The 26,488-nt window shown below is 47.5% G+C and overlaps 1 long non-coding RNA gene across 1 annotated transcript; it reads right to left on the reverse strand.

Moving 5' to 3' along the window:
- Positions 1 to 24,972: 24,972 nt before the first annotated feature.
- LOC123370300 lies at positions 24,973 to 26,177 on the reverse strand. Its single transcript, XR_006579362.1, has 3 exons — positions 26,113 to 26,177; positions 25,636 to 25,783; positions 24,973 to 25,456 (listed from the first exon to the last, which is right to left on the reverse strand). It is a non-coding gene; the product is annotated as an uncharacterized LOC123370300 (long non-coding RNA).
- Positions 26,178 to 26,488: the final 311 nt, after the last annotated feature.

Here is a 26,488-nt window from a genome sequence, read left to right on the forward strand (position 1 = left end):
GCTTGGCCATTGCACTTTTTTGTTGAAATATTCCAGAAAGAGCAGAATGAGAAGGGTCATGCCCTGTTCACATGCTGAATTTGGCAGCACTTCTTTCCTTGAGTGGCTCATCTGTTCTCTGTTGATCTGGGGAAGGCAGAGGCCCTGTCTATAAAAACCTGTCATGGCACATTGGTTCCCCAGCTGGGCTTTGGTCAGAGCAGTGGAGACAGCTGGGTTTGGCCAAGACAGGACCAGGAGAGGCTGGATCATGGGACATCTCTGCTCCTTCCTGGTCATAGCACTGCTGGCGATGAGCATGGTGCAGGGTGAGCATGGGGTGCAGTGAAAATGAAAGACTGGGTCCTACCTGCCATGGGGAGGGGAGAGAGATGCAGTCTTGTGGGGGAAGGAATTAGATTAGTGAATATTAGAGGGATCCAACCCCTTTGACCTTCGTGGACACCCCTACCCATCTTGCCCTGATTTCTGCATTCAGTCCTGAGCCACCCCATTCAAAGCAATGGTGACTGTTGACTCTGGAACCTACAGAGGGCAAATTGAATAGTGACACTGCTAAGGTTTTTAACTGTTGCTGAGGATAGTGGGGCTAATGTGGTTGGAGCTACTGGCACCCATTACGCCAGATATGCCATGCATTGTGTATTACAGCCCCCCACACATAATACCTTTCCCTTCTCTGTCTTTGCTCCCTAGGTGCTCAGGGGAGTCCCAATCAGGCAGGTAAAACACTCAGAACATGATATGAGCCTTACCTGTCCTGTGTGTGTGTGGAACAAGAATGAAGCTGGGAGTCAGGACTCCTTTGTCTGATTCCCAGCTGTGGGAAGGGAGTGGGATGTTAGAGGATGATGGATAAGGTGATATCACTGAAGTTAGGGATGAGGGCTAAGGTTATCTTGGGGTTAAGCTTATCATTGGGTTAGGCTTAAGGGTGTTATTGGGTGAAGGTTTTCATTGGGGTTATGACAAAGTTTATCATGGGGTTAGGGTTGACAGCTGTGATTTCTTTCTTTCTTTCTTTCTTTCTTTCTTTCTTTCTTTCTCACATAGTGGCAGAATGAAGACAGGATGAGTTAAAAATCTACCAAGATGACTTGTATTAGCTTAATTGACCTACGTACATCATATTTTGATCTTTAAGTGCCCTGGGGCTGTGTGACATTCTATACCTTGGGGGAGCGTGCTGTAACCCCCATATTCCTCATTTTCATATAATCGTGATCTTACATATAAAGCATGACTTGTAAGGTATCAGGGGAAAGGTTATGATCTGTTGAAAGTCTTTTCTCTATCCATATATGTATATCATTAATGCATATGAGAGCTGTGCAGTATGGTTGTCACTAAAACATGCTGTAAATTGGGGAATCGGCCAGATATTCGCTCCCCAGAGGCAATAGCAAGGAAAGTAACCAGTGCCAGGCAGGTGTCAAAATAACCCTCCACAGCCATTGTCTAGCAAGAGAGCTACAATGCAATGACTCCCCTCCATGAGGCCACACCCGGGAAATTGCTCAACCTTGCCTGGAGAGACTCAGTGATGCTCACCTGACTTTTAAGGGGGGGGTGGTCAAAGCCAATGGGGCGGAAAGGACATGGTAAAAGGGAGAGACGTTTGCCCTGCTCTTCCTCTCTCTTCCACCTCCATTCACCGACACCACCACCAAGCGACTGAAGCGCTGATCAAAGGGGAGAGCCTGGCTGAAGAGCAACCAGGCAGCCTGTGGTGAGAAGCATCTAAGTTTGTAAGGGCACTGACAGTGTTAAGATCAGCTTAGATTGCGTTCTGCTTTTATTTCATTTGACCAAATCCGACGTCTTGTGCTTTGACTCATAATGATTTAAAATCTATCTTTTGTAGTTAATACATTTCTTTGTTTGTTCTCCCTGAAGCAGTGTGTTTGGTTTGAAGTGCGTCAGAGAGTCCCCTTGGGATAACAAGCCTGGTACATATCAATTTCTTTGTTAAATTGATGAACTCCTAGAAGCTTGCAGCAGCCAGTGGGCATAACGGGACTCAGCAAGATGGAGGTTCCTAGGGTTGTGTCTGGATACCCATGGACACCGCCTCTGTTTACTGTGTGGATGAGATGCAAGCTGGACATTTACAAAAACAAATGAACCGCCGGAGGGTTCTCAGAAGAGGGGCTCCCTGGGCTAAGAGGCGATTCCTTGTGACTGGATCAGAGCAGAAGATTGGTGCATGTGGTTATCCATTACAGGGGAGGGAGGGGTGACATCTCAGAAATGGTAGATCCCAGCTTTATGGGCTGGACAAGGGCTGGGAGAACTAACGACTGAGTGAGTAACACCTTATCAGACAAGCCAGCACCAACGTGTGCAGGCGGTAGACTGTGTTTTATGTTGTTCGTCTACCTGTAACCTCATGTTTCCACCTCCTTTGCCTGTATTTTGAATCTCTCCCTCAGCATCTGCTAAATCGGTCTCAGCTTGGTGTTACAATAAACACCTCTGAGTGCTGGGTGCAAAGGAGAGGGTTGAACTGAGGGGAAGCCGGGAAGTGCAGTTTCTACGGAGGCAGCGGACGGCTACACATTGTGAGTGCGCAGAAGACGGGGGACTGGGCACTGGAGTGTAACAGAGGCAGGGGGTGTAAATTGCTGCCTGCAGAGGGATAGAGCAGGGCGCGCGGAGCGCCAGGAATGCCAGCAGCTGGTGGCTGGGAGAGTTTCCCCTGGTGCGCACAAACCGGGCTTCCCTCCCCCCACCCCCCACCCGGGCCAGGGGTAGTGGGCAACCCAGACACCACGGGTCACCGGGAAAAGTATCAAAATGCTCGTGGGAGTTTTACAGTTCCACAGTTAAATAGTTATATGGTTGTACAGACACAGTACTATATATAGGTAGTTATTCAGGTATGTACATTGGATAGATATACAATTATGCAGCCACAGATATATGGTTATACGGTTATATAGTTATACAGGAACAATTAAAGTTATACCGTTGTACAGCCACCGTTATATGGTATACAGATCCCATTGTACACTTATACATTGTATGATTCTCCAGTTATATGGTTATACAGGTACAATTGTACAATTATACCTTTATAGAGCTATAGTCATACAGTTATATGGTTATACAGGTACAGTCGTATGGTTATATGGTTATACAGGTACAGTTGTACAGTTATATGGTTATACAGCTGTACAGATATAAAGACAGTATTATACACAGACTTAGAAGGATTCAATTGTTATTGCTGAAATTCAGTAAACGTTGATTTCACCATAAAAACACAAAACAACAAAAAATATTTCCACTGGTAATAACTGAAATTTACAGATAGACAAAGTCAGAAAAATGCTGCTTGAAAAGTTTTGAGAGTTTGATATAACGATATTTACTTTGTATTTTTTGACATGAGATACTGACAATTTCGTATGCATGGTTACACTGCTTTGACTCTCAGCCTCCACTAAATCATTATTGTCTGACCTGCAAATGTGAAAATTTCCTGCAAATGTGAACATTTAAGCCAATAAACATTTAAAAAAGTGCTTAACAACCACCATTTTGCACAACTGTGGAAATCTAAATTGATACAAATTGGAAACATATTCTTAAAGCTCAACATCTATACGAGTCATCAAGCCTAGCTATACAGATACGCAGCTGTATAGGAACTGTTAGACAGTGATATAGCTGCAGCTCTATGATTCTATACCGACAGTTATGCACTCCTCCTAAGTGTGGTATTAAGGACTGGTCTACACTACCGCGCTAAATCAATCTGTTACGCAAATCCAGTTACTTGAATAATGTAACTGAAGTCAACATAGTTAGAGCCACTTACCGCGGTGGCTATGCATCGCTGTGTCGACGGGAGAGCCTCTCCATCGACTTCCCTTATGCTTCGCGGGGAGGCGGAGTACACAAATCGACGGGCGAGTGCTCCCCCATTGATTTAGCATCGACTGCAGCAGTGCCGATCTACCGGTCAGTACAGACATGCCCTTTGACACGATCTAGTGACTCCCGTATCTCTGGCCGTGCCAATGTTCCTATTTTGCTTTAAACCTGTGTCATCCCATTTTACCGTAGCTCATTTCTGAGCAGGTTTAAGCTAACCGAAAACCAGCCACTCTCAGGGCTGCACTGCACAAAGACGCCGTGCCCGTTTGGCGTCCATCTGTTTTGTGTGTGTGTGTGTTTGAGCAATGTCACCATCTATTGGCTGCATCTCACATGGGGGATTCAATTCCTGGCACGATGAATGGATGTTCATATTTGTGGGGGGGGGCTTGTATGTGAGCCCGAATATGGGTTTCAAACCACCCCTATTGGTGTAGTTGGCACCAGTATATTTACCGATGCCAGTTCTAGCCCAATAGGAAGCAGTGTCAGAGGTGGCCGCCAGCTGGCACCCAGCATTATCAAATCACACACCTGGTTACATCCTTACTGCCATGTGTGTAGCGCTGGTCTGGAACTGAGCAGCATCTGCTCAGAGATTAAAACCCTCTGAACCAAATCAGGGCAAACTGTGTGTAGACAAGGCTTAAAATTTTAAAACACTCACGCCAAGCGAGTCACCCAGCCCTCGGGCCTTTCATTTCAGTGAATTTTTCCCTAGCGGCGACCCTGCAGGAAGTGGAGGTGCCCACCGTAGACACCACGATCTGCAACGATCGCTTCCGAGTAGGATTACAAAAGCCTGCGGGTGACAATCCCATCAAAGAAGACATGATGTGGGCCGGGTCCATGGAGGGCTATAAAGGCTTTGCTTCGGTGAGATTCTCTGACTGAGATCAGGGGCCCCCATGATTCCTGCCCCATTCTCCCTGTTGACTTGGTCTTCTGTGGGGTGGGTGGGGCGGGACCCACCAAACAGTGGGTCTGGATGGAGGGGCGGAGCCTTGACTTCGCTCCCCAGTGTTTAGACAAGACAGACACATCTTGGAATTGTGGATGCATCATAGAGTATAAAGTCAGCAGGGTTCGTCCATTCAGCCTGACCCGCTGTATAACCCAGCCCATAAGTGCACCCAGTTACCCCACCACTGAGCCCAGGGACTTGTGTCTGGGCAAAGCATCTCCCAGAAAGGCAGCCAGTGGGGATGTGAAGCCATCGAGAGATGGAGAATCCACCACGGCCCTTGTGGACGATGGAGACTGGTCCCTCCTCAAACCTCATTTCTTTCCCTGTCTCTAGGGTGACTCCGAGGGACCCCTGGTGTGTGAGGAGGACGGGACCTGGTACCTTGCTGGGCTTGTGAGCTAGTCACTGGCGAGAGAAGTGAGCGGGGTACTCACTATTTTTCCCGGTTACCCTGGGGTCTACAACCGCCCGAATGCCCACAACGACTGGATCCAGGAGAATGTGCCTGGTGTGAGTTTCACAGTGGTGAACTTCACTCTGAACAGTGCCAGTCCCTCTACCACCATCACTCCAAGCAGTGTCCATCCATCTGCCATCATCACTTGGAAAGGTGCTGGTGGCCCCTCTGCCACAATCCCCAGGGTCCTTCTCCTCGTTGTGTTTTTGCAGCTGACTCTCTGACCCCTCGACTCGAGTGGGACCCCATCCCACACCAGCCCTTCCTCACCCTTCACGCACATAGACCATGTCGCTTGTGGGATCAGTTCCAGTGTTCTAAACCTGACTTTGATAATCAAATTGAAGTTACATTTAATATTATAACTGCTCTGTTTGTTTGGCTCCTGTACGGTTATTACCTGGCAATAAATAACTTTCATGGTTAAGGTGGTTGCTTCTTTCTCTCTCTCTCTCTCCCCCCCACACCTCCCCGTGGGTGTTTTTTTGGCTTCCTCATTTGCTCTGCAGCAACGCTCCTCGTACCTAAGCTAAAGATCCCGGCAGCGCCCAAAAGTCCTGTGGGGTTTGCTCATCCAGTGGGTTACTGCCAGAACAATTGTGATGTGAAAGTGGGGATAGGGACGTGCTGAGCCTGGGACATATGGGGGTGGCAGGTGGAAAGTGCTACTCGATCCAGCCTGCTCGGGCGGGCTCTGTTCTGGTGCGGTGCCCATGGCATATGAGGGTGACAGCTCGGTGGTGCTGTTCGACCCAGCCTGCTGAGTCCAGGGACATATAAGGGGTCAGCTTGGGAGTGCTGATTAATCTGGTCCTCTCAGACACGCTCTGTTAATATGTGTGCGTGTGTGTGTGTGTGTGTGTGTTCTCATTCGGGGGATGGAAGAACCCAGCCCAGGGGAACCCAGGTCCTGCAGGGTAGCTCCATTGGGAGGGGACTTGCAGACGGGAGAAGCAGAGCCCCGTATGAACACACAAGTGACACAAGCAGCACATTGATAGAATTCCAGAACCCCCCACCCTCAGAAGAGTAACCCTGCTAAATGAGCGTACCCCAAAGTAACGGGCACATCTGGTAACATAGGAGAAGAAATGTTCTCCTAACCGATGAAGATGAGCTAATCACAGAACTAAAAGTTAGTGGTTGCTTAGGTACAAGTGACGATGTACAACAGAAGAAAGTCCAGAGAAGTGACAGATATATATGTAGTGCTTTAATAGGGCCAATGTCACACAGCTAAAAACAATTCTGAGACATAGCAACTGAGAGGAAGGATATAATCAGAGAAATGTGAATGATAATTGAGAAGTGTTTAAGAACACCTTACTTGAACCCCCAAAAGCCACAATCCCACAATTGAGGAAGAAGATTGTGCTGGTTAACAAACCAACCTGGTTTAAAGGGGAAGTGAAGGCAGCTGTAAAACATTAAAAAAAATCTAGCAAGTGGAAAAAAGGGGAAGTTGATAGCAATGAATATAAATCAGAAGTTAGGAATTGTGGAAAATTGATAAGGGAAGCGTAGGGGCATAAGAAGAAATCTATGCCCACCAGAGTTAAGGACAATAAGGAGTTTTTAAAATGTATTAGGAACAAAAAGAATCCTGACAATGGTGTTGGTCCATTGCTAGATCAAAATGGTAGAATTATCAATCATAATGCAGAATAGTCTGAACTATTCCATAAATATTCCCGTTCTGTATTTGGGGGAAAAACAGATGATATAGGGTACGCCTAGACTACCCGCTGGATCGGCGTGTAGTGTTCGCTGTATCGGATGCAATAAATTGATCTGCTAATCGACGCCCATATGCCACCTCGGCAGGAGTAAGCGGCGTCGACGGGGGAGCCGCGGCAGTCGACTCGCCGCCATGAGGACGTCCAGGTAAGTCGAACTAAGATACTTCGACAAGTTGCGCATCTTAGTTCGAACCTCCCCCTGTTAGTGCAGCCCAGGCCTCTGTCTCATGCTATGGGAATCATAACACTCTTTCCAGTCCTCTAGTGTCTCTGAGGAATGTTAAACAGAAACTACAAAAGTCAGACACTTTAAAATCAGCAGGTCCAGATAACTTGCATCCAAGAGTTTTAAAAGAGCTGGCGGAGGACCTTGCTGGACCGTTAATGCTGATTTTCAATAAGTCTTGGAGCACTGGGGCAGTTCCAGAAGACCGGAAGACAGCTAACGTGGTGCTAATTTTAAACAGGGTAAGTGGGATGATGCAGGTAAGTATAGGCCTGTCAGCCTGACCTCAACCCTGGGCAAAATCACGGAGTGGCTGAGATGGGACTTGATTAATAAAGCACTAAAGGAGAGTAATAGAATTAATGCAAATCAACGTGGGCTTATGGAAAACAGATTCTGTCAAACCAACAGATGTTTTCTTTTGTACGCAGCGTTGTTGTAGCCATGTTGGTCATAGGGTATTAGAGAGACAAGGTGGGAGAGTTAATGTGTTTTCTTGGACCAACGGCTGTAGGTGAGGGAGACAAGCTTTCAAGCACACAGAGGTCTGGGAACAGGGTGACCAGGCAGCAAATGTGAAAAATCGGGTCTGGGGTGGAGGGTGGGGGTAATAGGAGACTATAGAAGAAAAAGACCCAAAAATCAGGACTGTCCCGATTTTCACGCTATCTGGGAAACTACCTCAGAGTGTCACTGCTAAATACAAGGTGGAACAGTTTGTTTAACACAATTAGTTACCAGATATTTCAAGGCACCATTCGAGGTGGAGAGGCCTGTTAACACTGGTTCAGTCACTGGAAGGTAGGGAGGGGGTACGGAGTGAGGGGGGGTTGTTAGTGGGTGGCAGGTTGTTGTAATAAGCCATAAATCCCGTGTCTTAAATTCACAACTTCGCTAGACACTAAAAATCACGGACTGAACAGAGACACTGAATTTATGGCTTATTACAACAATCTGTCATCCACCCGCCCCCTCAGCTGATTACTCCTCCTTTCCTCCCCGTGCCTGGAGAGGTGTTCACGAACCTCTTTCCCTCGACCGGCCCCTTGCAATACATGTTAACCACATATACTAAAGGGTTCAGGCTTGTATTTAGCAGTGACACTTTGATAGGTTTCCCAGGCCCGAAGAAGAGCTCTGCGTCAGCTGGAAAGCTTGTCTCTCCCAAGCAGAAGCTGGTGCCATAAAAGATATTCCCTCCCCCGCCTTGTCTCTCTAGCTTTTTTGATGAGGTTCCAAGTTTCATTGATAAAGGCAATACAGGTAACGTAATATCTGTAAACTCCTGCCACGCGTATCAATTGGCGCCACACGATATTATGGTTAAAACACTAGACCAGGGGTTGGCAACCTTTCAGAAGTGCTGGGCCGAGTCTTCATTTATTCACTCTGATTTAAGGGTTCGCGTGCCAGTCATACATTGTAACGTTTTTAGAAGGTCTCTTTCTATAAGCCTATAATAGATAACTAAGGTATTGTTGTATGTAAAGTAAAGAAAGTTTTCAAAATGTTTAAGAAGCTTCATTTAAAATTAAATTAAAATGCAGAGCCCCCCGGCCCGCTGGCCAGGACCCGGGCAGCGTGAGGGGTCAGAGAAGAGCCGTGAGAATGACTGAAGGATTAGAAAACCTGCCTTAGAGTGATAGGCTCAAGGAGCGCAATCTATGGAGCTTAAAAAAGAGACCGTTTGTGGGTGACTTGATCCCAGTCTGGAAATACCGCGGGGAACAAATATTTAATACTGGGCTCTTCTGTCTAGCAGAGGAAGGTCAAACAGAATCCAATGGCTGGAAGCTGAAGCTAGAGAAATTCGGACTGGAAATAAGGTGTAATTTTTTCACAGCCAGAGTAAATAACCAGTGGGACAATTAACCAAAGGTTGGGGTGGATTTTCCATCACTGACCATTTTTCCATCACGACTGGCAGTTGTTCTGAAAGCTCTGCTCAAGGGGTTAGTTGGGGGCAGGTCTCTGGCCTGTGTTATGCCAGGGGTCAGACTGGATTATTAGAGTGGTGCCTTCTCAGGTTAGACTCTATGAACCCCACCGATAACCGTACCCCCATTACAATCTTACCTTTGCCGGGAATCTGTCACTGGCCAGGTGTTCTTGGCAAAATCAATTGCTAAGGATACTCGGAAGTGAAAATCTCCCCATGTTAACCTTGGCCATTGTACTTTTATGTTTGGGACAATTCCAGGCAGAGCAGCATGAGTAGGGTCACACTCTGTTCGTGTGCTGAATTCAGCAGCATTTGTTTCCTCGAGTGGCTCGTTGTGGGACTGGTCACATCTGTTCTGTAGACCTGGGAAGGGCAGAGGCAGGAGCTGGTGTCTATAAAAACCTGCCCAGGGAGTTCAGTCCCCAGCTGGTATTTGGTTGGAGCGATGGAAGCAGCTGGGTTTGGCCAAGATGGGACCAGGCGAGGCTGGATCATGGGGCATCTCTGCTCCCTGCTGGTCACTGCTCTGCTGGCGACAAGCCTGGTGCAGGGTGAGTGTGGGGTGGAGTGGAGATGGGCGCCTGGACCCTGCATCCCCGGGGGCGAGAAGAGAGAGATGGGCTTGCAGAGAAGAGAATTGGGCTAGTGAATAACAGGGGGATCCAACCCCTTCACCCTTCATAGATGCCCCTGCCTACGTAGCCCCTAGTTCTGCTTTCACTCCTCAGCCACCCTATTCAGAGCAATAGGGATTGTTAACTCTGGAACCTACAGATGGCAAGCTGAATAGTGACTCTGCTAAGAATTTTAACTGTTGCTAAGGATAGCACAGCTGTTTCAGGAGAGTGGGTGTAGCCTGAGATTTATGGGTGAAGCTACCGGCACTCATCCCCCCAGACACATCGTGTCAGACCCCAGCAATGGCACCACCAACATCCTAATATCTTCCCCTTCTCTTTCTTCACTCCCAGGGCAGTCAGAACCAAGCAGGTAAGACACACAGCAAAACACCAGCCTCCCCTCCCCTGGGCATGTGGAATGAGAATGAGGCTGGGAGCCCGGACTCCTGGGTCCTATCCCAGCTGTGGTTGGGGAGTGGGGTCTAGTGGGTTAGAGCAGGAGGGATAAGATGGGGTCATGGGGGTTAGGGACAGGCGGTTAAAGTTATCATAGGGTTGAGGTTATAATGAGGTCAGGACGTTATAGCATGAGGGTTATCATGGGGGTGAGGGTCTGAGTTGAAATGTGGGGTTTCTTTCTTTCTTTCTTTCTCTCTCTCTCACATAGTGGCAGAATGAAGACAGGATGAGTTAAAGTTCTACCAAGATGGTTCGTATTAGCAGGGTGTGACGTTATGACTGTGATATAATATCTCATTGAAAGATGACAGGGCCAGAAAGAGTTAATTAACTCACAGACTGACCTGACCCATGGGTGAACCTTAAGAACTGGTTAGGAAAATATGTAAATGAACAGAGCTTTGAAATGCAAGTCTGCATTGTTAGAGGTAGAAGGGGAGATGTTTGCTCAGGTCTTGTGATGGCAGCAAACAAGTCTTGTCTATTGCTGTCGTTTTAATTCAAAGATCAAAAAAGGAATATTAACATTTATAATGATACTTGAGTAAAATTGTATTATTGTCTCTGTGTCTCTTTGAAGGTTGTGTTAACCTGTATTTGAACTGTTTAATGGATAAATTACTCTGTGCTAATTGCCAGGATGTTTGGGAGAAGGAGTTGAGCCTATTGTTTTCTCAGGCCGAAAGGCTGCTGGAAATGTATAAGAAGCCTGGGACATGATCCTTCTTCATCTCAGATCTGCTTTGGGTTTCAAGAGGGGGAAACCTTAAGCCATAAGGATTGAGATCACCAGTCATTGACTGGAGCCACCCTGAATATGGAACTTGGACTATAACCTCTGGACTATTTCTAAAAGGACTTTTGGCAACTACAAGCTCATCTCTACTGTGTATCTGAACCTCAAGAATTGAATTCAAGACTGTCTGTAGATTAATCTTTTAACCAACACTCTCTATCTTTTCTTTTTTAATAAATTTTAGCTTAGTTAATAAGAATTGGCTATAGCGTGTATTTTGGGTAAGATCTAAATTATAATTGGACCTGGGTATGTGGCTGATCCTTTGGGATTGGAAGAACCTTTTCTTTTATATGATGAAGTAAGATTCTTAGGAATCGTCATCATATCTGACAGGTGTGTCTGGACGGAGGCCTGAGGCTGGGCACTTTAAGGGAACTGCATGGTTTGGACTTCTAAGTGACCAGTAAGGTACTGTAGAAGCTGTTTTGTGCTGGTTGGTAAATCTAAGTATTGGAATAACCACCAGCATTTGGGGTTTGTCTGCCCTGTTTGGTTTGCAGTTCACCCTAATTGAGTGACCTCAGCTGGCTCCCACGGGCAGCACCGTCACAGTGGCGTAGTCGTGCTAGGATCCACAGAACCAGGTCAATTAGACTTTGGGTCAGAACCCCGCGCTATCCAAATTGGAATTTTGGTATTGAGAGTTTGGTTGGTTAAGTAATCAGTGACCATGAGCCAGAGAGCAACAGCAGAAGCAATGAATCTGCAAGCCCTGATGGAGAGCCTGCAGTTTGAACATGAGCAAAAACTGGCAGAAATTCGAATGAAAGAGAAGCAAGCCTTGGCCCAGCTGGAGGAAGAGGCTGCTGAAAGAGAGAAAGAAGCTGCTGAAAGAGAGAAAGAAGCTGCTAAAAGAAAGAAGGAGGCTGATGAGAGAGAAGAAAAAGCTCGTAAGGGGCGTCTGGAGCTACTGGCTGCTGAGGAGAAAGCTCGACAGAGGCAACAGGAGCTGGAACAGGAGACCCAGAAGATGCAACAAGAAACTGCTAGACTCCAGCTCCAAGTCAAAAAAGCAAGGGAAGAACAGCAGAAACTGTATCCTCTTGAAAATCCAGTTTATAACTGTGTGGATATGTGGTATTACTCTGGGCAGTTTTCTGTGTTTAACCAGTTTTGCTATGGCTATGCAGAGGGGGATTCTAACCTGGTGGGAAATAGCTGTTTGTCTGTGAATGAAGTTTCTGAATGTCTGTCTAATGTCTCAGAAGTGAATCTGGAATTAGATCAGGAGCAGAAAAATCTCATTGGTGAGGAGAATATTTCTCAGAAGCAGATTAAAGTAGAGGATCAGGTGAAAGCCCTAACTGAGGAAGGAAAGGGTAGATCTGTGATGGGTAATGGATTGGTGGCTAGTACAGCTTGTAAAAGTGAACCTAAAATGGGTAACTGTGATTTGCTGGAAGTAGCTCAGTGTAGTGAAAAGAGCAGCAGTTTATCTGTTGGGAGTGGCAATGTGCCTGGCAGGGAAAGTCTGGATAAGCCTAGGCAGCCTTGTGAGCTGATGGCTTTATCTGGTCAGCAGTTTGGAAAGGGAGGGATAGTGGAAAATGAGTGTCCCTATCCCTTACCTGTTTCCTGTGTGGAGAATTGTGACAGTGAAGGGAAGGTGCCTGTGTCTGTCAGGGGTATTGACTTGCCTATGGAGGAAGTTACCCCAGTCTCCAAGCAGTTGTCTGTGAACAGCCCTGTGTGCTGGAACAAGGGAAATGAGATCCCAAGCTGTGTGTCTGGTGGAGGAGAATATGTCTCCAGCTCTTCTGTGTCTGTGGAGCAGACAGAAGGTGCCTTTCAGCCTGTGATGGTTGAAGATGATTCAGTTGTCTCGAAGTTGGTTATAAATACAGCTAAAGCCCAGGAAGGGAATGGTCCTAACTTTGTGTCTGCTGGGGAGAATGGCACTGTAACTAGGTTGCATCCAGTTAGTGTCTTAGCAAAATCCCAGAGACCAGACAATTCTGGTGCTTGTAGTTTGCCAGTTGCTAATGTGTGGTTGGAAAAGGGTGTAGCAGCTCTGTCTGGTCAGGGTGATACCCTAGCCAGGGCACAAGGGGAGCAGAAAGGTGATTTAATTGTGTTACCTACTAACAGTTTAACAACTTGTAGCAAGAAGGAAAAGATTCCTGAACTTGTTCATGGCCAAGGGAAGGAGAATGCTTCTAACCTGTTATCCAGAAAGTCTATAAATTGGCCTAAAAGGGAATTGTCTAGAAATCTGCCTGAAGGGCCAAAAATGATCATGGATGTAAGTAAAACCCAGAAAGAGTCTGTTGTGGCTCAGAAAAGTGTTCATTTAGAGCAAGCCCTGGGTGAAGAGGGTAAGAGCAGAATTTCTGTGAAAGGTAAATTGTTGCTTAGAGAAGCTGCTAAGGAGAGAAATCCTCCTGGTAATCTGTGCAAGCAGTTTACTGCGACTGAAGGGTGTGAAAGTAATTTAATCAAAAAAGTTTCATTTCCTAACAGCCAGAAATTTTCTGTTGTGAATGGATCCACTGACTTTCCTTTTGAGAGATCCAGTGTGGGTAGCTTAAAGAAGGTCTCAGATGGAGTAGAAGCTGTTAAGAAAGTTGAGCAGCCATATAACCAGGTGGCTGTGTGTGGCCAGCCTGTTGGAAAGACCATGGTGTTGGAACAGGACTGTCTCCATGCTGATTCTGTAAGTAACCAGTCTGTGCTTCAGGATTTAAAAAGAAATTTGGTTACTGGTGTTTCAAAGCAGAACAGTTTTATGGCTGAATGCTTGAGGATGCAGGGGAAAGCAAGTGAACTCTCACCCTCAAACTATTTGGAATTGTGTGATATCTCTGTAAAACAAAGTCCAGCCTTGGAATGGGTAGCAGCTAAAAGTCTAAAAGCTAGTGTCTGTGTTGATGCAAATTACTTGGCTGGCAGGGAGAAGAAAGACTTGCTAATAGCTGTTAGCAAACAGAGCCCACCCCATCAGCCAGTGAATTCTGTTAAACAAAAGAAATCAGGGTTTAATCCTTCAGGACAAGGAGAAAAGAAAAAACTTAATTTTGCAAAGGAAAGCCACAGGGTAACCCTAAAAGGCCCAAACCCCAATGGTATTGAGCCAAAGGTGTGGCATAGCAAACATAATGGTAGATGGACACCTGCAATAAATTTGTTGTTATTGCTGATGGTAATGTTTGTAACTAATGTGTTGCTATTACCAAGAAATGTAAAAATGTACAATGTGCCTAATCTTATGGTAAATCCCTTGAACATGTTAAAAGTAATGCATAAGAACCCACTTTATGTTAAAAGGCCTTGTTATACTAATGTTTCACTGTTAGTGCCTATAAACAGTCTTGGAACTTTTCATAGGAGAAAAGACATTCCAGACCTAATGTGCTGTGTTAAAAGGGAAACTGAGGCACACTACCATATTGCTTGCATGGCTAAATGCCAAGATTCCTGTACAATGAACAACATTAATATCTACATTGGTTTAATGTTAATTGGGTTCCAGGCATTTGCCAAAGCTTGTATAAATAAAATAGCTAGTTTCTTTAGCTCTTGGCAAGATCACATGAAACATACAGGAACCCTGCTGCAAGAGCAGATCCAATCCACTATTGTTCTAACCAAGTTTTACCTTAAGTTCATAAAAAGATTCAATCATGTTATTGAACATGAGTTGGGTAAACCATTTCTGTTATACAGTGACATGGCTTCTAACCCAATACAAGCTGTAATAAAACAAAACCCAGGATGGGGAGCTTTTGGGATGCAGTCAGTGATGTTTGTGTCATCCCTTCCTGCATCAATTTTGCGTTGGGGGTGTGACGTTATGACTGTGATATAATATCTCATTGAAAGATGACAGGGCCAGAAAGAGTTAATTAACTCACAGACTGACCTGACCCATGGGTGAACCTTAAGAACTGGTTAGGAAAATATGTAAATGAACAGAGCTTTGAAATGCAAGTCTGCATTGTTAGAGGTAGAAGGGGAGATGTTTGCTCAGGTCTTGTGATGGCAGCAAACAAGTCTTGTCTATTGCTGTCGTTTTAATTCAAAGATCAAAAAAGGAATATTAACATTTATAATGATACTTGAGTAAAATTGTATTATTGTCTCTGTGTCTCTTTGAAGGTTGTGTTAACCTGTATTTGAACTGTTTAATGGATAAATTACTCTGTGCTAATTGCCAGGATGTTTGGGAGAAGGAGTTGAGCCTATTGTTTTCTCAGGCCGAAAGGCTGCTGGAAATGTATAAGAAGCCTGGGACATGATCCTTCTTCATCTCAGATCTGCTTTGGGTTTCAAGAGGGGGAAACCTTAAGCCATAAGGATTGAGATCACCAGTCATTGACTGGAGCCACCCTGAATATGGAACTTGGACTATAACCTCTGGACTATTTCTAAAAGGACTTTTGGCAACTACAAGCTCATCTCTACTGTGTATCTGAACCTCAAGAATTGAATTCAAGACTGTCTGTAGATTAATCTTTTAACCAACACTCTCTATCTTTTCTTTTTTAATAAATTTTAGCTTAGTTAATAAGAATTGGCTATAGCGTGTATTTTGGGTAAGATCTAAATTATAATTGGACCTGGGTATGTGGCTGATCCTTTGGGATTGGAAGAACCTTTTCTTTTATATGATGAAGTAAGATTCTTAGGAATCGTCATCATATCTGACAGGTGTGTCTGGACGGAGGCCTGAGGCTGGGCACTTTAAGGGAACTGCATGGTTTGGACTTCTAAGTGACCAGTAAGGTACTGTAGAAGCTGTTTTGTGCTGGTTGGTAAATCTAAGTATTGGAATAACCACCAGCATTTGGGGTTTGTCTGCCCTGTTTGGTTTGCAGTTCACCCTAATTGAGTGACCTCAGCTGGCTCCCACGGGCAGCACCGTCACACAGGGTTCTGGAGTCCCAGGCTGGCAGGGAAAACAGGCTCAGAGGCAGTCTCAGCACATCAGGTGGCAGGCCCAAGGGGGTCTCTGTGACACAATCTGTCACACAAACCACACCTATTGGTGGAGTTTGCATCTGTCTATTCACACATGCCGGCTCCAGACCAACAGGACGCAATCTCAGAGGCAGCCAGCAGATGGCACCCAGCAGCATCAAATCACACACCTAGTTATAGCCTCAGGGCCCTGTGTTAGGCCTGACCTGGAACTGAGCAGCATCAGCTCAGAGATTTAAACCCCTTGAACCAAACCAGGGCAAACTGTGTGTGGACGGGGCTCAAAATTGTCAAACGTGCCCCACAGGCCTGAGCGTCAAAGGGATTTAGGCACTTAATGGTGCAGCTGTGCTCCTTACAGGGTATTCAAAGGTAGCTGTGCAGATTAAGTGCCTAATTCCCATTGACTCTCTATTATACTTAGGTTCGAAAGTGCCAGCTTTTATAGGTGCCTAAGAGCTTTTCAAAATCCTGCTTGGCACCTTCCTGCACCCATAGGTGCCCAACTCCCTTTGACTATCTGGCCCCATGTGTCTGTATTATGATTTAGGCTCCAAAATCAGTTCAGGGCTGCAAGGCTGAGCAGAGCAACACCTAGAATCTGGGTTGTTGCCTTTAGCACGTGTTAAACTGGTCAACTCCCCTTCCACCCACCCACCCACCCACACACCCTCTCTCTCTCTCTCTCCAATCTACTAGACACACCACTCCCCTCCCAAAGGTGGAGCTAGAACCCAGGAGTCCTGGCTCTGAGCCCCAACCCCCGCTCTAATACACTGGACCCCACTCCCCTCCCAGAGCTGGGAACGTCTTACAGATCCTTAATATGACAACTTGCAGTGTGACCGCCCCTCACGCCACCCGAGTCACTCTGCCCTCAGGCCCGTCATTCCAGCGGGTATTTCCCGCCCATCGCCGCTGCAGGAGGTGGAGGTGCTCGCTGTAGGCTCCATCAGCTGCAACAGTCTCTTCCGTGAAGCATTAAAAGAGCCTGCGAGTTACAGCCCCGTCACAGAGGACATGATGTGGGCCGGGTCCATGCACGGCTGTAAAGGCTTTGCTTGGGTGAGGTTCTCAGAAGGAGACCTGGAGACCCCCTCTCTGTGCGGGGTGCTGCAGGGACCCCCCCACCTCATTGCTCCTGGCCCATTGTCCCTGTTGACTTGGTGTTGGGTGTCAATGGGACCAGAGGGGCCAACTCCATGGGGGTCCCATGGCTCAGCTCCTCCCCCTCCCTTTCCCCCCAATCCTCCCACCCACTGGCGGCCCCACCGATCAGCTCCTCCCCCACCTTCCCAGCGCCTCCTGCCCACCACAGTCAGCTGTTCAGTGGCATGAAGAAGATGCAGGGGCGAGGGGAGGGGTGGGAGCAGGAAGAGGCAAGGGAGGGGGCAGAGTGCGGTGGGAAGGGGAAGAGGTGGGGCAGGCATGGGGGGCTTGGGGGAAGGGGCAGAGTGGGGGTGGAGCCTGGGATGGAAGGGGGGGTCAAGCACCCCCCCCCCCAGCAACTCAGGAAGTTTTCACCTCTGGGTGGGACCCACCAATCCGTGGTCCTGGATGGAGGGGCTGAGCTCTGAGTTCATTCCCCAGCGTTCAGACATGACACCTCTTAGCGTGAGGCTGCGCCATAGAGTATAAAGTCAGCAGGATCCATCAGCCCATCCAGTCTGACCTCCTGGATACCCCGGACCAGAACTGGACCCGGTTACCCCTTCACTGAGCCCAGGGACTTGTGTCTGGGTAAAGCATCTCCCAGAAAGGCAGCCAGTGGGGATGTGAAGCCATCGAGAGATAGAGAACCCACCACTGCCCTTATGGAGCCCGGACCCCACCCCCAAAACCCTATTTCTGTCCCCGTCTCTAGGGTGACAGTGGGGGACCCCTGGTGTGTGGAAAGGATGGGACCTGGTATCTTGCTGGGATTGTGAGCTGGTCACTGAGGACATCATAAAATACTTTTGCTGGACGTTCGCAAGGTCTCCTTAATTTGTTTCTTAGGAGCCAGAACAATAACACGTAAGAACCCAAAACTCAGAGGCAGAGAACGTAGGCTACTGCCTATCACAGAGAGACACAACTCACTGGGGACCTGCTGACTGGCTGCTGCTACGCCCCGATTGTGTGCTGCCCTACCGAGCTCCCCAGCATGCAAGCACGCCCAGAACCCTGCCCAACATTTAAAGTCACAGTATTCAATTTTAACACAACCACAAATGCACCAGAGCATCAACATTTCCTGTTTTACAAGGCCTCTCCTTTTTTGGAACCCTTGTTTCTAAACATGCCATGCGGGATTTGAATCAAATTTCAGTGACTAATTACCATGCGGGTGGAATCACCATTACTGTGTATTCTGGGTAGTTATGTTGTTGGCTTCTTTAGGAAATGTGTGAAAAGAGGAGCACTGGGAAAGCCTCCCCCCCCCCCCAAAACACACACACATCACACTGGTGCTGCCTGAGCAGTAGCCTTGTCCAAAGTAGTGTTGCCCTGGCACCCTCAATTCAGTCCCATTGCGCATTTGCAGGATGATGCAGACTTTAATGACATGATCCCATAGTATTTTTTTCCCACAGGACCCCTTCCTTATTCAGCGCACAGGGGTTTCTGCTCTGGGGCTGGGTATTGAAGGAGTCTGTTGCCTGTAGGATCCCTGCCTCATTTCTTGCAGAGTTAACGTTGCACAGGCAATGCTCATACTGGTATTTCCTAACTTGAGAGTGCTTCACTTTGCAGCCTTTTAGTCCTCTGTGCATTTCCTAATGTTTATAGCTTGCTTTACTGAGGAGAACAGTCTCCATAACAAAGGGCTTGGTTATTTTTGTGTGTGTGCGATGTCTCCATTATTTATCTGGTCAGTGTCACTAGTGTGCACTTTACAAGACAGAGAAAGTAAGGACACTCCCTGATACAAAGCCCCTATGATCTAAGGACGACTGACACATACAAAGAAAGCAGGAGATGTAAGAACTAGGACGTTCTTTCTTTCTTCTGATGAATAGTCATCTATTGTGAATTACACTGGTCTACAATTTTTGAGAAGTCGTCTGCTTCAGAAATAAAATGTGGTATTTATTATGTATTTTGATGTGCTGAATTCAAATATGACAATTAAAACAACTGATTGGCTACTGTTTCTAAGATATTTAAGTTTTTACATTTTATGTCTATGTATATTGTGTAGATAGTAGAGTTTTAATCATAAATTGTAAACCTAGGTCTTTTCATGTGTTTATGGTTGCTTTACATGATAATTTTTCACCTGTCCTGTTTATGTAACACTTTAAAAATCAGCAAAAGGGTTATCTAACTAAAATTTATTATGAAACAAAAGGCAAAAAACTATTATGTACATAGTTTAGTCCTATTCAGTGTCTACTCAGCGCTTCTTGGCTTGTCTCTTGTATTCATTAAATGGAGCATCTCTTGTCACTGTCCAGCAATAGTCTGCAAGCATTGATGGGCTCCATTTGCCCTGATAGCATTTCTCCATTGTTGCAATGTCATGGTGAAATCTCTCGCCGTGCTCGTCGCTCACTGCTCTGCAGTTCGGTGGAAAAAAATCTAGATGAGAGTGCAAAAAATGTATCTTTAGTGACATGTTGCAACAAAGCTTTTGTATGCCTTGAGGAGGTTTTCCACCAACAACCTGTAGTTGTCTGCCTTCTTGTTTCCGAGAAAATTTATTGCCACTAACTGGAAGGCTTTCCATGCCGTCTTTTCCTTGCCACGCAGTGCATGGTCAAATGCATCATCTCAAAGAAGTTCACGAATCTGAGGACCAACAAAGACACCTTCCTTTATCTTAGCTTCACTTAACCTTGGAAATTGTCCACAGAGGTACTTGAAAGCTGCTTGTGTTTTGTCAATGGCCTTGACAAAGTTCTTCATCAGACCCAGCTTGATGTGTAAGGGTGGTAACAAAATCTTCCTTGATTCAACAAGTGGTGGATGCTGAACACTTTTCCTCCCAGGCTCCAATGACTGTCGGAGTGGCCAATCTTTCTTGATGTAGTAGGAATCTCTTGCACGACTATCCCATTCGCAGAGAAAACAGCAGTACTTTGTGTATCCAGTCTGCAGACCAAGCAAGAGAGCAACAACCTTCAAAACGCCACAAAGCTGCCACTGACGTTGGTCATAGTTTATGCACCTCAAAAGTTGTTTCACGTTGTCATAGGTTTCCTTCATATGGACTGCATGACCAACTGGAATTGATGACAAAACATTGCCATTATGCAGTAAAATAGCTTTAAGACTCGTCTTCGATGAATCAATGAACAGTCTCCACTCATCTGGATCGTGAACGATGTTGAGGGCTGCCATCACACCATCGATGTTGTTGCAGGCTACAAGATCACCTTCCATGAAGAAGAATGGGACAAGATCCTTTTGACGGTCACGGAACATGGAAACCCTAACATCACCTGCCAGGAGATTCCACTGCTGTAGTCTGGAGCCCAACAGCTCTGCCTTACTCTTGGGTAGTTCCAAATCCCTGACAAGGTCATTCAGTTCACCTTGTGTTATGAGGTGTGGTTCAGAGGAGGAGGATGGGAGAAAATGTGGGTCCTGTGACATTGATGGTTCAGGACCAGAAGTTTCATCCTCTTCCTCTTCCTCATCTGACTCAAGTGAGAATGATTCTGGTGCATCAGGAACCGGCAGTCCTTCTCCATGGGGTACTGGGCGTATAGCTCATGGAATGTTTGGATAATGCACAGTCCACTTTTTCTTCTTTGACACACCTTTCCCAACTGGAGGCACCATGCAGAAGTAACAATTGCTGGTATGATCTGTTGGCTCTCTCCAAATCACTGGCACTGCAAAAAGCATAGATTTCCTTTTCCTGTTCAACCACTGGCGAAGATTTGTTGCACAAGTGTTGCAGCATATGTGTGGGGCCCACCTCTTGTCCTGATCTCCAGTTTTGCAGCCAAAATAAAGGTGATAGGCTTTCTTAACCATAGTGGTTATACTGCTCTTTTGTGATGCAAAAGTCACTTCACCACAAACGTAGCAGAAGTTATCTGCACTGTTCACACAAGTACGAGGCATCTCTGCTCACTTTGGCTAAACAGAAATGTGTCCCTTTGCAAAATCAAACACTGACAAATAAGAGAGCATGACACTGTATGATTTCTAGAGCTGATATAGGGCAATTTGTTCAGCAGAGTGATGTAAGCTTCGTTACGATTGCATCATCCATGACTTCTCGGAATAACATGATGCAATTCATATCATGTATGACGCAATACCAGCTTCAGATTGCATCATTCATTGTTTTGCCTAAAAAGCAAGTACTGTCCAAACCACATGCAGCTGATCTGAAGTGCCGCGCAGTGCTAGGTTTTGGGTAGCAAGCCCCCTCACAATGGCAAAGAGCCTTTTCAGAACTCTGATGCAATCTTCCCTTGATGCTCATCAGCTCTGGTGGCCTTTAACCTTAGGCTCATCTCAAGCTCTTTCCACCTCTGGATGCTCTCTGCTGATTTGCTGCCTTCTCGTGGCATGCCCCATTTCTAGCCAGATTTGTCCAGTCCTTTGTTCCTGTAGAAATCAGTGTGGCTGGAACATTAGACTGGAAGAGTTTGCAACAAAAACAGTATGCAGCATTCTGGGGTTTTGAGTACTATGGCAGAGCTCTGACCTTGCTCCCGTGGGTCCTGCGCTTCTAGGCAGTTTATGCTGCCTCAGTGGCTCACTGTGATCCTCCACGTAGCCTTCTCTCTCCAGGGCCAGGGTTACAGTCTACTGAGCCCTTTTCATCATAGGCTGCAAGGAGGTTGGTGAGAGAACTCCCACAGTCTCTGTTCAGCCTCCTGTCCTGACAGGGACCTGACTTCCCCTTCCAGGAGCTGTTCCTGTAGTGGTGGGTTGGGGGGAACCCGGGCCCGCCCTCTACTCCGGGTTCCAGCCCAGGGACCCTAATGGTAGCAGTTGTTCGCAGCCGACCTTTCACTGCCAGAGTTGCTACATTTCCCTGGGACACTTCCCCACAGCTCTCCTGCTTCTCCCTTCTTCACCCTTAGCTTAGGGCTCCCTTAACCATGGTTTGAGGGTGTCTTCAGTAACCAGCCCTTCCGCCGCACTTCCTCTCCTCTGGCTCTCCCCTGCCTGACTGGAGTGAGCCCTTTGTATAGTATCAGCAGGGCCTTAATTAGAGTCAGGTGGTCACATTAGCTTAATGGCCTCACCTGACTCGTTACAGGTTAATTAGAGACAGGTGTTCTCATTAGCCTGGAGCAGCCCCTGCACTGGTCAGTCAGGGAACAGAAAACTGTTAATCCAGTGGCCAGTATATCTGCCTTCTGCTACTCTGCTGTACCGAACTGGCCTGGGTCTATCACAATACATAAGCCATGGCCTCTCCGCTTTGTCGCCATTGGGGATTTCACACCAGGAATGTGTTGGATGGAAACTTCTATTTTCATTGTCTTTGGGGAACATAACGTTTTTCACTCGCTGTGGCCCAGGCAGTACGAGGAAATCCCTCAGGCTACTGCTCAAGTGGGTCCACAGTCCTGGATCATCTAGATTTCAGGAACTGAACTCAGCAGCAGCTGTTTCTTGTGCCTCCACCACACTCTTCTCTGATCTACACTTTTCTCCAGGAATGTGCATGGTTACATCCATTTGAGATGGAGATATGGATGCTGCAGTAGCTGCCAGGTCTCCTGCACTCTGACTACCTGGAAGATCAGGCATCTCCTCACCACTCACATCCTCACTGGGGCCGGAAGGCTCAACGTGAACATTTGTGTCTATGTATCTCAGGAGAGCTCCTTCCTGCTTAGACAGAAAAGCTTCCTTTGCTTTCTTGCTTTTTCTGAATGCTGCCCCAGAGGGGCGTTTTCTTCTTTCACTCATGACTGCTGTTCTGTGCCAGCTAGAGCAGCAGGGGACAAATAAGCAGGCTGGTAGCAGGGTCTGAGCGAGGGAAGAGATCAGCGTCTTAAGAGCCTACTCGGCTCCTACTACTTCAGTTGACTGCCTGTTCTCCTCAAGCGGGTTCAGGGAAGCAGCAGGAAATAGGAAGCTCCCTGACAAGCTGGTGTTAGTCCAGACTCCTGGGGGTGCTCAAGAGGTACATTAGAGGCTCCTCCTCCTCTCTCTCCCTGCAGCTCCTGTTGCTTTCTGTTATTCCCTCTCCCCGTTTCTCCTGCCTGCCTGTTATGTCTCTTGTGCCCCCTTCCTCCAGCACAGCACTCCACCAGCTCTGTGCATCTACAGCAGAGAGAAAACATATGCACCAGCACCAGACACAATTTTCTACGCTCTGGGTCCTAGTGGTGCCCTGCCACAGTTTGGCACCTGTGGCAGCCGCCTCAGTTCGCCTCCTGGTAAGGCCAGCCCTGTCCTATGGGTACGGAGAACCTAACTCCCATTGAGGTCAGCCAGGGAGGCTGGATGTGCACATTGCAGGAAATAGACGGTCAGGGCAGCATAATCCACTGAAAAAACCGTGACTTGCTAATTGCAACCCAGGCTCTCCCTGTGTGGCTCTTCGTCCTGCCTCTGTTGGCTGGAGCATGAGCAGAGCTTTCTGAGACAGCTGCTGCGGCTGTGGCCAGCCATCGAAGCGCGTTTCCCATCGTCTCTCTTCTGGCTGTGGATGTTTGACTGTAGCAGCCCCGCAGAGGTCCCGGCCTCGCTCTCTAATGTCCATTCTCCTCTTGCTTGCATGGCGCTTCTTGGACCATGGAGTAGCCTCAGGAAAACATCCCAGTTGTGGACACAGGCACCATCACCGATTCCACAAGCCAAAGTCCCCTTTGCAATCCAGGGAACCAGCCTGGGTTGTCTGGAGCGCAGGGTGTGGCCCACGGTGACTGCAGACACTGCCCCTGCTGCACAGCGACTCCTGGGACCCTCTAGCCCATCAGCACTCGGCTCTCCCGCATTCTGCTGAGCGGCTGAGATCTGGGGGAACAGAAACCCTTTGTTAGAGACGGAAAATCTCCTCCCAGGAACACTGGCTGCCAGACGCCGTCCCTGTGAAACCCCAAATGTGCAGCCCCTCGGATTCCCACAGGGGAGATCTCAGCTCATTCACTTGTCACCCGTGGCCGCAGTCTCTGACAGGGGGAATGTAGAGGGGGATTTTGCCAATCGTCCCTTCTGCAGTGCCCATAACGGGAGGAGGTTTGGCCTTGTGATGTGAGGCCTGGGTCTGAGAATCAGGGCTCCTGGAATCTGGGGCTCTGGAATGGGGTGTGGTCTAGTGGGTGGAGCTGGATTTGTTGACAGTGAGAGAGAGGGGCTTGTGCTGAAGGACCCTGGGTCAATCCCCACCAATTCCTGTGATGTCTACATGTGGCCATGATTTTACTTACCTCTCAAGGTAGGTTATTTAGCCCATTCCTGGACACACGTGTTACATCTGCTGCTGGCCACCCCTGAGATGGAGGTCCTTCATCCACACAAGGACATGGCACATCAAGGTCAATTCAGCAGCTCCCATCCGGTCTTCACCTCCGCAATGGAGGGCGAGCTCTAACCTGACCAGAGAAAGACAGGGAGGTGTTCTTCAGGAGAATCTGCTGGAGCTCCTGCATCCCCTGCTCCACCTCACACCCAGACACGCTCAGGGTTTTCCAAAGATACCACTAATCTCGGATAAACAAAGCAGCTGAGATGAGGTCAGTGTGGGTGGATTTACTGAGCAGACTGGTTCTAATGAAAGAACAGATTTCTTCCCTGCTCTAGGGAGATTCCCATAGGAAAAGTCTCGGATGGTTGGGGTGGGGGCAATGCAAACCCTCAGCCCCTTGAATAGCAGAAAATCAGGACTCAGGGAGTTAAGGGGTGTCTCTGTCCTGCTGGAGGGAGCAGATCTGGAGAGCAGGAAGAGCACTAGTGGCATTGTAGGAAAGCCAGTGACTTCTACCTGTGAAGGTGGCTGAAGCTTCTGGCAGACACTAGAGTCCCGGATCCTTACACCTCCTTTGGGGATCCTTTCCCTAGGAATAAAATAAGGACACCACACAGAGAATGACATTTGAATCCCAGGTCTGGGATCCAGGGAAAAGGGATGATCTCAGCCAGGCTACGTACCAGGAACCTGATTTTGGTCCCAAGAGCCACAATTACCCAGAGGAGGTTTTCTTCCCCATTTGCTTTCAGGTTATTTACTCACAGTATTCATTTGTCTGCTTTGCTGGGTCTCCACTCTCTGCAGCTGTTCATTGGTTTTAGTAACAGTCTTTCAGTTTTTGCTTCTGTTTCCTCTTCTTACAGGGTAGCATCTGCTTAGCACTTTTTAAAAAAAATAAAACAATTCAAAACAAAATCCTGATCCTACATGGAAGAGGAAGGTTCCTGAGAATTTGGCTGCAGAACTTTAGTGTCTGCATATTTCAGTCCCTATTATTTATTTAGGTGCAGGTCTGATGCCATCTGCACCCCCAAGAATGCCCATATGATGCACGGGGGGCCCTTAGAATACCTGTTAAAAGAGAAGAAGAGAGTGGATTAAAAGGTGGGGAAATCAACCAATGCATCAGCCCTTCTCTGCATCATTGAAGCACCAGGCATGGGAGCGAAACAGGTTAAAAATCCCCATGGTTCTTTCCCACTAGACAGACGTCAAGAAAGAAAAAGGCCTTCAGCCAATTATTTCCTTACACTCGGAAGGGGTGAAATTCAGCCCTGTGCAGACAGCCAGGGCAAGGTCTGTGCATCACAGCGGGGTTAAGTGGCACTTCACTGCCCAGGTGCTGGGAGACTTCAGTGGCACAGGTGTCCTCCTGGACTGGAACAGCCGGCTGGAATCCTGTGAGGTACAGAGCAGAGAGAGGTTTGGGCCACAACGTTCACCTCAGAGGCTGAGCTTCTACAGACTTTTGGGATGTTCCCATCTGAGGAGGAGGATTTTGGCCAGCCCCAGCTCAGAGCTTTCAGTCACTTCAACCAGTGATTCTCTGGCACAGTTGATCTAAAGCAGCTGAACTTTTCAGGCCTTGCCCCCATCTCCGACCCCCCTCCCACCTCGCATTGCCCTCTAACAGCCCTCTCCCTTCTCTCGATCCCTGCCAAGCCCAAACACAGAGCCTAGCCCACGCTCCTCCTCTCAGACCCTCTCCTCACACGACCCTCCCCTACCTTTGAGAGGCTGATCCCGGTGCCCTTTACCCAGCTCCTGGAGAAATCATGGCTCCTCAGGACAACCTGGGAGTGGGTGGTTCCAACCTCTGTGTGGGGTGCGTGGTTTTCCGTCTAAGCTTCACTGAGAGCCAGCATGTCTCGATTTCACAGGATGAGTGAAGTCTAGGAAGCGCTGCACTTCTTGAGGACTTCCAACTTCGTCCCATTTATCAATGGCTTCCACCTTATTTGGATCAATCATAACATCTTCTGGGGAGAGGATGTACCCCCAAAACTCTGTGGAGAGTTGGCTGGAGGTTCCGCTTTTCCAATTCTGCGTTGAAACCATGCAGCCGAAACCTCTCCAGGTTCGGATGTGCTGCGTGTGCTGCTC

This window comes from Mauremys mutica, chromosome 4 (genome assembly GCF_020497125.1).
Source record: "Mauremys mutica isolate MM-2020 ecotype Southern chromosome 4, ASM2049712v1, whole genome shotgun sequence".
NCBI lineage: Eukaryota > Metazoa > Chordata > Testudines > Geoemydidae > Mauremys > Mauremys mutica.